Source organism: Crassostrea angulata, chromosome 8 (genome assembly GCF_025612915.1).
Source record: "Crassostrea angulata isolate pt1a10 chromosome 8, ASM2561291v2, whole genome shotgun sequence".
NCBI classification, from domain to species: domain Eukaryota; kingdom Metazoa; phylum Mollusca; class Bivalvia; order Ostreida; family Ostreidae; genus Magallana; species Magallana angulata.
The window spans coordinates 12,541,519-12,556,109 of record NC_069118.1 but is presented as its reverse complement, the minus strand read 5'-3'; the positions used below and the strand labels follow the sequence as shown (position 1 = coordinate 12,556,109).

At 33.0% G+C, this 14,591-nt stretch overlaps 1 pseudogene; it reads left to right on the top strand.

Annotated features, from left to right (window-relative positions):
- Positions 1-3,942: 3,942 nt before the first annotated feature.
- Positions 3,943-14,591, top strand: LOC128159753 (deleted in malignant brain tumors 1 protein-like; annotated as a pseudogene).

Below are 14,591 nucleotides of genomic sequence, written 5' to 3'. Positions count from 1 at the left end.
AGATAGTTTTAAATTCTCTGAATTTTAAAACTTTAATGTAACATAATTATGCCAGTGCCAAGGTAGCGTTTTTGCACCCGTCTTAGTTTAATGTATCGAAAAATTCAAATATGCCGTATGATAGACAAATTAATTAAAGAGTTTATAACCATATTTGCTATTCATGTATCATACTTGTCAGGTGAGATATTTATCTTTAAAAATAAACTCCTATAGAAAAGATTTTCTCCTAGGAAAAACCAATATCCTATTGGATATTTCAAATTTCCTACCGGAAAAAAAGATCTAAAATTTAACTTTCGCTAGGATTTGAACATACTTCTGTAAGATTTTAGAATCCGATTGGTAAATCAACCCTTGACGGATTTCATTACGAAAACTCGGTGATGTGGTGGCGCTTTCTAACGAGCAACTAGAGTTGCGTCCCTTGCATATTCACATTTTAATCGAATTAAACAACGGGTTATATATATACATACTGCGGCATTAAAAGGGCATGGTCAAGATTGTGGTCAAAAATTATTTTTCCGATTTTAATATTTACAATGCCTCAGAAAGGCATTTTAAAAAAGGCAACCGAAATTTGAGTGTCATTTGTTGAGTTATAAGTGAGTTATAATTACAGAGCTTGAAATTCTTCACTATGTAAACAAAGCGCTTGTTTACATTTTGAACGTTGAAGTTAAAATTTCAGTTTTAAACCTAAAACGAATGGGTTAAACGTTAGGAATTGTTATTCTATGCTAAAAATAAATAAAAAGATAGACAAATAAGCTGGAAAAAGATTTTTTACTGGTACATGTATGTTAAACCTGTGTAAACAAAAACAGGACACGAACCTTGTTTACATGGCAAAGAATTGTGAGCCCTATATCTTGCTTATAACTCTACGAATGACTCACAAATTTAATTTGATCATTAGAATAAATGCGAATTAAGTTATAACCTAGAGAAAGCACGGAAAGTTTTATTCAAAGTGTTTTGTAAGGACCTGTACCGGGAGTGAAAAAGTCGCCGATTTATATTGATGAAAGCTTTCATGCCATAAAACCAGGTATCGTTGTCGTGAATATTGCAGACCAAAGAAATTAAATAAAACAAAGCGCATTGAACCTTTAAAAGAAATAACCATAAGCAAGAACGTATATACTAACGGGATGGGCAATTTTTTCATTCGCCATGTTTACTTCCCATGCTATCACGTGAGCCTTGACAAGTTTGTAGAACTATGTTCATTTCCAGTAAAACATACAGGTTTTTAGCTCACCTGCGCTGAAAGCTCAAGTGAGCTTTTCTAATCAAAATTTGTCCGTTGTCTGTCGTCGTTTGCGTTGGCGGCGTTGTCAATGTAAACTTTTCATATTTTCATCTTCCTCTACAGAACCACCGGTCAGATTTCAACCAAACTTGGCACAAAGCAATACTGGGTGAAAGGGATTCAAGTTTGTTCAAATGAAGGGAGAAAATTTAGAATTATTGAAAATTTGTTGGTATTTTTCAAAAATCGTCTTCTCAAAAACTATTAGACAAGAAAAGCTGTAACTTGTATGGAAGCATCCTCAGGTAGTGTATATTTAAGTTTTGTTCAAATCATTGTCACCGGGGGTAGGGTGGGGCCACATTGGGGGGATCAAGTTTTACATAGGAATATATAGAAAAATTCTTTAAAAACCTTGTCAAAAACTATTTGGCCAGAAAAGGTCAAATTAAAGGGGAAGCATCCTTAGATAGTGTAGATTTTAGTTTGTTCCAATCAAAGTCCCTCAGGGGGGGGGGGGGGGCACAATGAGGGAATGGATTTTTACATAGGAATATATAGAGATAATCTTTAAAAATCTTCTTCTCAAAAATTATTTGGCCAGAAAAACTCAAATTGACGTGGAAGCATCCGCAGGTAGTGTAGATTTAAGTTTTGTTTAAATAATGATCATCGGGGGTAGGGCGGTCCCACAATGGGGGAATAAATTTTTAAAGGAATATATAGAGAAAATATATATGTATATATATGATAAATGTATAAAGAGAAAATCTTTAAAAATATTCTTGGAAAGTTTTCAGTCCAAAAAGCAGTTACTTGTATGAAAGCACAGGTTGTGCACATTAAAGTTGAGACCATCATTCTCTAGAGAAAAGTGGGGCCACAAAATTGGGGGGGGGGGGGGGTATATAGGAATAGTTTTTACCCAGAAAAAATTAAGTGGATAAAAATTGGCAGATTTAATATTTTTAGCAAGATCTACTGTACTTTGTTGTAAAGGTATTTTGATTTTGATACTGTAATGCTAATTTGATCAGAGTTAAGGCTATTATTGCTCAGGTGAGCGATGTGGCCCCTGGGCCTCTTGTTAAAGCGATCTGGTTAGACCATCGTTGGGGAGTCACTGTACTCATGAACTTGTGTCTTAACTTGTTCAAAGCACCGAATGTTTAACCAAAGATTACACCTTTGGTTTCTTTTAAAGTTAACATTTACCAGCACTACGATTAGATCTGCTACTCGCAGCTGCAGCCAATCATAAAACGGAGCTTGTCACCGAGTTTCGCAATGAAATCCGCCAAGGGTTTATGGGGAGCAAAGTGGAAGATGTGGTTTCGCTGGATGTGGTCATAATGAGAATGCACGGAAGATGCACCTTGCAATTGATTGCACAATCACCAATAAACCAATAAATTATTTTATATTCCGTACGAACGGTTCCCTTCAATAAATTAATTTTTAATATGTATAACAGAATATAAACATACGGATGATTTAAAAGTTCATTTGTACAGCTTCAGTGTATTTCATAGTGTTTTTGTATAACATATATGATAATTATACTAATGAATAGAATAATAGGTTTTGTACTGCCCTCATTACCAAGTTAATTCTTGACCACCTTCGAAAGTTAAATTTGCATACGTTTGTAATGCTTGCGGATCTTTTACAAGTGACATGAAGAGAAAATGTAATCGGTAAGGTATCCTGTCTACCAATATCTCTTCTCATCATAATTGGTTACTTACGATTTATCTTATAGCATGACTGTCTAATAAAGGTGTGTATAAAATAAACCATGTAATATGTAAAGTCCTGATATTGATTAAATGTAAATATGTGGGGAAAAAACCCCGTAAATGTCATCTCGACGTGCACGTACTAAATGCATGTTTGTTTGTTTACCATTTTTGTGAAGGTTTAACGCATTGGCTTTTGATTGTTTTCAGAATATAAAGCAGTGCACACACAGGTTAACATTTTCAGTTGGGGACATCAAAAGTTAACTTATATCAGACTGATAAATGAATTATATTGAACATTACAAGCTGAACAAGATTTTAGTTTTAAAAAAGTTTTTTCATCCTGTTACGTTGTGATATAAAATTTCATTGAAATCTTTTAACATTTTACACTTGTTTTACAAAAGAATGACTTAAAAAAAACATTGTGAGAATTTTAATGTATTTTTTTATATTTTCTTTTGCTGTGTTAATTTTGCATGGTTCGTTTTAAACTTATGAGCATAGTTTTTGGATGCGTTAGCATCCTGCATGTTATTAACATTTCCTTAAGATGGATTTGCTTAATTTGGTCAACATTATTATGCTAGAGATGCAATAAATAATTACAACGCAAACGAATATCAAAATATTTTTTGAAATTAAAAACGTTGAAAACTGATTTTCTATGCTCAAGATTCATGATTGTGTATATTGTTCTGCGCATACGTAATTCTGCAATCATTTACTTTAACCAAATGACCAGTAAAATAAATTATACTTTTTAATAATATACAAACTTAAACTTCCGCATTTTGTGTATGATAAGAAGATATTATCTGTTTTCCAAAATAAATAGGTTAATCTGTATAAATGAATTTATTTGACTGTTGCATTCCGACAATGCTTGGTTTTAAATGGTATTACTGGAACGGCTAAAGGCGGATATACAAAACACCGCTGTGTTCTCGGGTCGAGTTACGTTGTAGGGTGAATATGGACGATAATATGCATTAAAACCATTTCCAACACTGGTACACTTTGTCAAAACCAGTCACAATTTGACGGATCAAGACGGAGTCAAAGTGGTACACTAAAGAATTTGAAATAATTCCACTGAGAAAATGACAAACACTTACTTCGTTTTTGTAGTCTTAACTCTACATTTGTGTTTGGTCGATAGTCTTCTCTTGAATAATATCAACAACCAACAGAAAACAACGCCGTCTAGCTCTTCCCATCAGGATGCTTTGATTTTCCTTATGCAAGAAGTGATTCAAATCAAAAATATTCTACAAGAGAAAACAAAGGAACTGGACAAACTTCGATCAACAGTGACCAATCAATCGTCAACGTTCTTCAATTTAACGAAAGAACTAGAATTGCTGATGAACGGAAGGAACACCTCTGATGAAATACGAAAATTGACTAATGAAGTAGCAGTGTTAAAATTCACGGTTGATAATGAACTCGCTAACCATTTCCAAACTTTGACCAGCACTAACTTGACAGAAGTCTTGTCTAAACTTCATAACCTTGAAAATAGCGTTCGTCTTGTCACGATCGCCATGAACCAAAAAGTTTCATCATCAGAGATGGCCGCCTTGGAGCAGCGTCTTTCAGCTTCATCGGTGACATATATCACAAACCACGAAACTGCTTTACAGTCGTTTACATAACACAACGTGTCACTTTACTGGAACAAGATAAGGTTATACCAGGTAAATCAACATTTTAGAAATGCTTATGTCGTACCGTATTACGATGTTCAAACTTCGGCAAAATTTTCACCACATTTAATAGGAATGAAATCTCAGATTGTGAGAACAATCTGCGACATGTGGATTACCTTTTTTACGTAATATGTAGACAAATTATTATGAGTCATTAAAGGTCATTTATTTTTCTAGACCTTCTAAACAAGCTAAAGCTTTTGTAATTTGTTTGACAATTTAATTTCTTTTTAAAAGAAAAAAAGATGAAAATGAAAAAAATAAAATGTAAAGTAATAAGTAGATGTATTATGCTTGAATGAAGCTAATATGGATTAACAGATAAAATCAGATTAGTGAACGGGCCCACACACTGGATGGGAAGAGTAGAGGTGTCTTATCAAGGAGCTTGGGCCACAGTATTGGGCAGAATGTACGGTACTGTCAACTTTGACGACAAGGCAGCCAAAGTTGTGTGTCGAAATGAAATTACATAATCTTTTGCAAATCACTTAGTAAATAAATATTATCTTACTGATCGTAAATCTTTGATAATTTTTGTACTGCATACATGTGGAAAATTCATATAAGGGGCCCTTGGGAAGCCTGTAATGCTAGATTCCCCATGTCGTGCGATCTGTTTTAAACATTACGATGGGGAATAGTAACTGTGGAACTTCTATATAAATTTAGGATTAGGTACAATATGATGAGAATCGATACGCCTCTTGCTATTTGTTGTGCTTTGATACGGTAAGGTTACGATATATATATTTTAGGTGACACGATCGGCCACAATCTCATTGTCCATTTAATTTCGATAAAATGCGATTTTATCAGAATGACCAGAAATATTTCTCGATAGGGTCCAAATCTTATCCAAACATCACTAGTCCCCGGCAATGGACGCTTGTGGACGTGCGGATACTTTGTATGCGTTCACAATAAGTTCATCACTAACCGATATGCGGGTAACACGATCTGCCACAATCGCATTTCCCGTTTAGATACGATAAAATAGGCTCCGAGAAGATAAGATAGAAGATTAGATAGAAACAACAAGATTCCCGATATAGGACAATTGTGTACGTGCATATACTTTCCTATATATGCGGTACGATACGTTTATCACGAACCTTTGAGCTCCGTTTCGATGTGACATGGTACCGGTAATATAACGATTCTTTTTTACGATGAAGATGAAAGATGATAACGATTTGACCTACGATTCAAGCCCGACAATTTATTAATACAACCCAACCGACCATATTAAAACATTGCAGCTAAACAAAACGTGACGTGTTGTTTATGACCTCAAAATTAATCTAAATCAATTAGTACCAATAACTAAATTCAACGTGCTGCGTTTGGCAACGATGCATTGGGTTCTGATACAATTCTAAGAATAATTACAATTAAAATTTGATAGTGTTACCGTAGAATATTTCTTGATAGTCAACAACCAACTTTTCTACGATTAACACGATTGCAACAAGATACCAGATAGGTAAAGTTAGCTACGAGTAACTAGCTACTAGTAACTGGCTACGAGATAAAATCAAAATTGGCTTCTCGTAACTGGCTACTAGTAACTGGCTTCGAGAAGTAAGAAAAGCTAGCTACTAGTAATTGGCTACGAGATGAAAGAAACTTGGCTTCTAGTTACTTGTTACTATCTATGTGAGAACACATACCTAAGATTTTTATTTGTGCTCTTCAGATGTACATTGCACTATATCACTGTCAATTGTCAATTTATCCAAAGTAGCTGTATATTTCAATTGAAGATATATGCCAGACATGCTATTATAAACATTCTTTCAACTCATCAACATAATATTACGACACAATTTCTCAGATATCTCTCTTTATGTAGTCAGCTACTTGTGCATTTTGTTACAAATATCTTTATTTTTTGGCGGTTTTGTCAAGATATCTCGAGTAGCTGTATGTATAGATTGAAGATATATGTCAGACATGCTATTATCAACATTCCTTCAAGTCATCCACGTAATATTACGACACAATTACTCAGATATCTCTTTTCATGTAGTCAGCTACTTGTGCATTTTGTTACAAATATCTTTATATTTTGGCGGTTTTGTCAATATATCTCAAGTAGCTGTATATTTAAATTGAAGATATATGCCAGACATGCTATTATTAATATTCTTTCAAGTCATCTACATAATATTACAACACAATTTTTCAGATATCTCTCTTCATGTAGTCAGCTACTTGTGCATTTTGTTACAAATGTCTTTATTTTTTGGCGGTTTTTGCAATATATCTCAAGTAGCTGTATATTTGAATTTAAGATATATGCCAGACATGCTATTATTAACATTCCTTCAAGTCATCCACATAATATTACCACACAATTTCTCAGATATCTCTCTTTATGTAGTCAGCTACTTGTGCATTTTGTTACAAATATCTTTATTTTTTTGGCGGTTTTGGCAATATATCTCAAGTAGCTGAATATATAGATTGAAGATATATGCCAGACATGCTAATATCAACATTCTGTCAAGTCATCCGCAAAATATTACGACACAATTTCTAAGATATCTCTCTTTATGTAGTCAGCTACTTGTGCATTTTGTTACAAATATCTTTATTTTTCGGCGATTTTGTCAATATATCTCAAGTAGCTGAAAAAATAGATTGAAAATATATGCCAACAATGCTAATATCAACATTCTGTAAAGTCATCTGCATAATATTACGACACAGTTACTAAGATATCTCTCTTTATGTGTTCAGCCACTTGTGCATTTTGTTACAAATATCTTTATTTTTTGGCAGTTTTGTCAATATATCTCAAGTAGCTGTATGTATAGATTGAAGATATATACCAGACATGCTAATATCAACATTCCTTCAAGTCATCCACATAATATTACCACACAATTACTCAGATATCTCTCTTTATGTAGTCAGCTACTAGCGCATTTTGTTACAAATATCTTTATTTTTTGGCGGTTTTGTCAATATATCTCAAGTAGCTGAATATATAGATTGAAGATATATATGCCATACATGCTAACATCAACATTTTGTCAAGTCATCCGCATAATATTACGACACAATTACTCAGATATCTCTCTTTATGTAGTCAGCTACTAGCGCATTTTGTTACAAATATCTTTATTTTTTGGCGGTTTTGTCAATATATCTCAAGTAGCTGAATATATAGATTGAAGATATATATGCCATACATGCTAACATCAACATTTTGTCAAGTCATCCGCATAATATTACGACACAATTACTCAGATATCTCTCTTTATGTGTTCAGCTACTTGTGCATTTTGTTACAAATATCTTTATTTTTTTGGCGGTTTTGGCAATATATCTCAAGTAGCTGAATATATAGATTGAAGATATATACCAGACATGCTAATATCAACATTCTGTCAAGTCATCCGCATAATATTACCACACAATTACTCAGATATCTCACTTTATGTAGTCAACTACCTGTGCATTCTGTTACAAACATTTAACCGTTTGAGTTTATCGGGTAAACAATTAATTGTAAAAAGGTACCCTTTTACACATCTTTTAAATAGTGAGATCAAATTAAAATGTAAAAAATAAAATAAAAAAGTCGTTATTACGAGATAAAGGGTCGTTATAACGAGATAAAAAGTCGTTATTTTGAGATAAAAAGTCGTTATAGCGAGATAAAAAGTCGCTATTACGATATAAAACGTCGTTATTACGACTTTCAAATGTAGTTATCATGAGTGGTTATTACAACATTTAAGAAGTATTAGAGAGATAAAAAGTCGTTATTACGACTTTTAAAAGTCGTACCTGTATGAACGAGATAAAAAGTAGTTTTTACGAGATAAAAAATCATTATAACGATATAAAAGATCATTATCGACTTTCAAAAGTCTTATTACGAGGTAAAAAGTCGTTATTACAAAATATCGCTTTATATATACCGTTATACATGTATACGGAAGCCAATTTAGGACCTATCAAAAACATCGAGGACTCTTTACGTGGGGGCTGAATTCTTTTAAGGTAATCTAAAAGTTGTATACCACTACCACTGTAAAAATATGGTGATGTGGGCACCTCTAGTTTTTTGAGATTTGGGCCCACACTTGTAGAACATTATATTCAATACTATAGGGTTTTAAACATCGGGCTCGGAAACATCGAGGGCCTCTATCCTGGGGGCTTTAATTTTCAAGGTCATCTACTAGTTGGTATACCACTAAAACCGTGTTAAATGGGGATGTAGTCACCTATGATTCTGAGATATGGGGCCCTACAATCTCGTTTATATGACTTTTTATCTCGGATTTGATGTAGTGTGGATTAATCAAAATTGTTAAATTTACCTCAGTTATGGATGGATTACCTTTACTTGAAGGTATATTTTCAGAGAAAATGCAGCAGCCATACACGAATCTTCCCCTTTATATTTTGGAAAAGGCAGTGGACGTATCGACATGAGTTTGTACGGTGTGCGTTGTAGCGGGAATGAAAATACACTCTACGATTGTCCTCATTTTAATAATGATCCTCATCCGATACATGAGCACAAATATGATATTGGAGTCGCTTGCAGTGAGTGAAGAGAGAGAGAGAGAGAGAGAGTCAGTCATATGTTGAGTAAATATGTATGTTATTTGCCTATTTACTAATTCACAAGTTAATTGTTCCTCGAAACAGTTACGTTTCGAAGACTATTCACTATGGACAGATGGCACGGTAACTAATTCAGGGTAGGATATGATAGCATGTTTATATTTTCGTTGTAATTTTACATAGAAAATATAGTCATAGGTATTATAAAGTAAGCCAATAAAACCTTTTTAGTGGACGTACGTTTGGTTGGTGGATCATCGCCGATGAATGGAAGAGTCGAGGTGAACTTTGGAGAGGGATGGGGAACTGTGTGTGACGATGGTTGGGTAGTGTGCAGAATGCTGGGATATCAAGGGTATTTACATTTGTGTCTGTTGTCATTTAAAGGGGCATGCTTACGATTTTTTTCAAATTTTTATGTTTTTATTATTTACAATGCTTTAGAAATGCATTTCTAATGATCAAATAAAATTTGAGAATCGTTCATAGAGTTATAAGCAAGATACAGGGCTCACATTATACCAGAAAAAAAATTCCAGCATATTTGTCTTTTTATTTATTTTCAGCATAGATAAACAGTTCCTAACGTTTTAAACATTCATTTCAGGTTTAAAACTGGAATTTTTCTAAATGTAAACAAGCGCTTTGTTTACATAGCGAAGAATTTCAAGCTCTGTAACTCGCTTTTAATTCAACAAATGACAATCAAATTCCGGCTTCCTATTATAAATGCCTTTTTAAAGCATTGTTAATATTAAAATAGGAAAATTTTATTTTTGACCCAAATCGTGACCATGCCTTTTAACGGTGCTTGTTTATGTTTATGACAACTTTTAGCTTCTCTTATATTGTAGTACAATTTAACGAGGCCGAGTACAGAACGAGTACGCACGCTTTTGCGCAGCGTTTCATTTGTATTGTGACGTCTTCATTTTGCTTTGTTGACGCCATGGCGTGATGGTTGCGTGATAGAAATTTGTTAAAAATAGCTCGTTTGATGTGTAAAACTAATGTTATGTTGTGGAATAAACATAAATGTCTCGAAGTATAAGCTATATTTGGGCTTGGGTCGAAAACGTGAAGAGGGTTCAGCAAGCCTAGCCCTCTGTCACGTCTTCTTCACCGCCTAAATATAGCTTAATTCATATATTTCAAGACAGTTACCATGTATTTTATATTAATGACCCTTAATATGTGATGTTATATATTTATCTATTACTTAAATACGTCTAAATGTTTCAATAATACTATAAAGATCACCATTTCAGCTTTTGTCAAATAAAAAATAGCCATTATTTGACAAATCTGGGAAATTGGGCATACAAAAAACAACTTTGATAAGGTAAAATGTTTTTTTTATTTGACCATTTGATACCTTTTAGCAGAAATCCCTAGGGCAGAAGTTTAAAAAAATGTAAAAAATGTGCAAAATTTATACATTTCAAGCAAAATCCCATAGGGTCCTATGTTAAAAACTAACAAACTTTGAGATGACCTCCTAAACAAACGGTGTGGTAAATGTCTTATTTTTTTTAACTTAAAATTATAATTATATAGGAAGAAATGCATGTTAAAAATTTCATTCATAAATCTAGGGCAGAAGAAATTAGACCCGGCCTCGTCAATATTAAAATGGTATATATTTAATAGGTGTTTTCTAGATTGTGTTTATAAATTAGACTAAGTGAATACTTGATCAAAGCAAATCAAGTTTGCATTTAAAAATTTATATGCGAGATATCTAGTAACGAGGGCAGCTCTACCGGCAAGGCGTGTGTGAATAGAAAATTCCCAGTAGTTCCCTGTAATCATGGCAATTTTTATCACTTCACACTCTCACGAGACAATATAGAACAATAACGATGCATAAAGTCTCTGTTGCCTCTATAGTTCACCTCAGTACACTCTCAATCAAAAATAACTGAGTGACGTCACAATAGTTTACACATTGATCCGATATTTTTTTTTCGGCGTTAGTAAATTTCGACATACAATTCATAGTACCAATGGTTTCCAACCTAACGTTCTCTCGATAATTAAAGTAAAAATTTTGAGAAGCATAAAAGAAGTGTTATTTTAAGAACATCATACTTTTTAAGTAAATAAAACAGTGAAGTTCGCGTACTTTTATTTCTCAATAATTTAATTCTGGTTGTAACGCGCTTTCTGATTGGCTAGAAAAATTATTTTATATCGTATGAAGAACGTTGCCTACGTCATAGTAAGACTGACGTCAAAAACATATCAATACGCCTGACGTTACGTTTGAATTTTGTACAATTTTACGTTATTTTAAAGGTCAAACGACCGTTTTTATTAAGAAATAAACAACGTTATTTAGTGAACATGGCGTTATGAATAGCAATTGCTCTGTTGGCATATTAATGTATCTCTTTAATTCACATAGATTTGTTAACAGTATCAATGTTATGTTATAACAATTATTCCTTTAAAATGTTATTATAAGACATGTTATAATTAAATACATCAATTTTATGGAAAAAAAACCACGGTGTACCGTAAAGTGGTTTAAATCTATGATGTCATGGAAAAGTATATGACGTCACACCTTTATGACGTCATAGAATACAGACAGCAATCGCGATTATAGAAAAATAATTGCAATTCCTTTGTATGGACTTACAGTGGTAAAGAACAATGGATATGCAAATATTCTACAATGAAGAGTAAAAAAATTAAATTATAAGCAATGAATTCAATATTTATAAGTTTTATACGATATAAAATGATTTGAAACAGTTTACGCTTTTTTATAAACTTCGCGGTTTTAATATGAATTTCAATATTCAATATGTAAACTGTCCCAAACCATTTTATATCGAATAAAACAAATAAATATTGAATTCATTCCTTAAGGGGAGTTTTAAAGAGTCTGACGACACTTAACCGTGAACTTTGACCTCACAATAAGGGGAAATAACTCTAATTGAAGTTATGGTAAATCTGCTGAAATTACCAAAGTCCTATCAAAATCTTGCAAAGCTAAAGAATGAGGACATTTCTTCAGATACAGGAAACAGAAACAACTTGCACTCATTTGGATGAATGCTCACATTTATTAAATTCACTATAATAACGGTAATTTTCTGGCATGTACACGTAATATCGCCTTTTTTAAAAATGGGGTGGGTGGGTGAATGGCAGCCTCATCCAAAAAGTTTTTACAAGCAAAAAGAAAAAAAAATCATGAAAATTCTATACTCTGTCCCGAGTTTTTGCTTCCACCACTTTTTGCTTGATATTTCAATAATAGTAAATAACTTTGTGCTCAAACTACGTTCATCCACTAATATAAAAAATGTCCGGATTATCTGTTTTGAAACGCCCCCTCTACCGCTTCAGGTTTCAATACACATCCCGAAATTGAAAGTCTACGGAGATTTTGCATTGCAACAGCCATTAATAAGCCCGGATGATAACGTTAAAAAATTGCACGATGTATTCCGAGTGTATTCCGAATGGAGAAAAGATGTAAACATTCCCCATTATAAATCTCCGTAAGGAATGTGTTTTCGTTCCTGTGAATTTTTCTGAGAGGAAAGGGATAATTGTTCAATGAAAATATCTTGGATATATTCCCTTTTAACGATTTCAACTGTATTCCTTTCACAGGTATGTGTAATTTTATTAAAAATCATCAAAAAGCGATGGAAGCAATAACTTGGGACAGACTATAATCCTTCAGGTCTTTGGCAGTTCAATGGTTTCTTTATTTTCACTTCCATTTATAACATGCTCCAAATCCCAAGGGGGGGGGGGGGGGAGGCAATTCCATTTTTTTTAAAAGTGGAGGGGGCAAATCCATAAGTCGATTTTCTTTGTGTAAATTGAAAAAAAAAAATCAATATTATTTTTTTTACATGGGGGGGGGGGGGGATTGGGGGGTCGGAATGCTCTATAATGATTCAATTTTTATATGTAAGTTTAAGAAAAAAATGTCTACTGCAAAAAAAGGGGATGAACCGACGTTACAATCACTTTAAAAGAGGTGATACAGTGCAATGAACATTTAGATTAAAATTTTTATTATTCAACAACATTGTATCTGAGATTAAACTATTGTTTTACTTATAAATAAATAAATTATAGACACTCTTATAAAGTATGAATAATGAAAATTTACTGAAAAATATGCGTTTTATTTTATTTTGCAATCAAAATCATTTACGTTGTTAAGGTGGGTCCCTTCTCAGATGCGTCATCAATTTAGCAGATATTATAAGCTTTAAAATCGAAAACGATATTTGTTCGGATTTATCGTTTTTTGCCCTAATTTTTAATGCTTAATTGATAATTCTGAATTTGATAGAAGCAGTCAAGTGTAAATAATGTCTACAAGTATATAAAGGTTTTGATCTTATTGAGTCCAATAGTTGGAAATCGTGAATTTGTGTACTGAGATTTTAGTACGTTTGTGTCTATATATGCAAAGGAAAGGTACTGTTTATCAAAAAAATTAATTTGTACTCAATACATGTAGTTTTGAAAGAAGAATTTTAGGGTTTATCAAAGCAAAGAAATGAAATGCTGTTTCCTGATGTATTTTTAAATTGTGTTCGTGTCACTTTCTTAGCTGCATTTGATAAGGGGTTATACGTGTTCTAAAGGTCGTAGAAAAAGAGAAGCATGTGAAGTCCTATATTTTTTTTTTGCTTTTTAGTTGCAGTAGACATAAATCTAATATTTTAAAGTTTAAAAAATTGTGTTCAACCATAAATTTTTTAAGATAAGTTAAAAAATGTGAAATTATGTAAAAATTTTGAAATAGCATTTTTGTAACATTTCATTTTAAAATTCAATTCTAATCAATCAAATAATGATAATCACACTTGTTATTACTGTCTTACATATTTAATGATTAATTAAAACATTTGAATCTTTGTTTTGCTTTGATATTTTTTTTAATATGAGCCAAATAATGATTTTGGTTGAATCATGTGATCGAAGAAGGGGGTATGCATCTTAAGGTATGCTACCTTAATTTTATTTTTATTGATTTATCATAATTCATTGTTTGATCACATGCTGTGCTCGCCCCAACGGTAGCACTATAAAACATATTAGATAAAACATCACCCATCTCTTTAAAGGTCTGCGCAGGGACTTCAGGGGACACCAACAACTGGAGGACATGGGGTTATTTGGTTGGACGACGTACAGTGTAATGGAAGTGAAACCTCACTTGCTCAGTGCCGGAGAAGATTTCACGATATTGGTTATGCTGGCTGTCCTCATGCAGAGGATGCACGTGTTGTCTGCCACAATTGA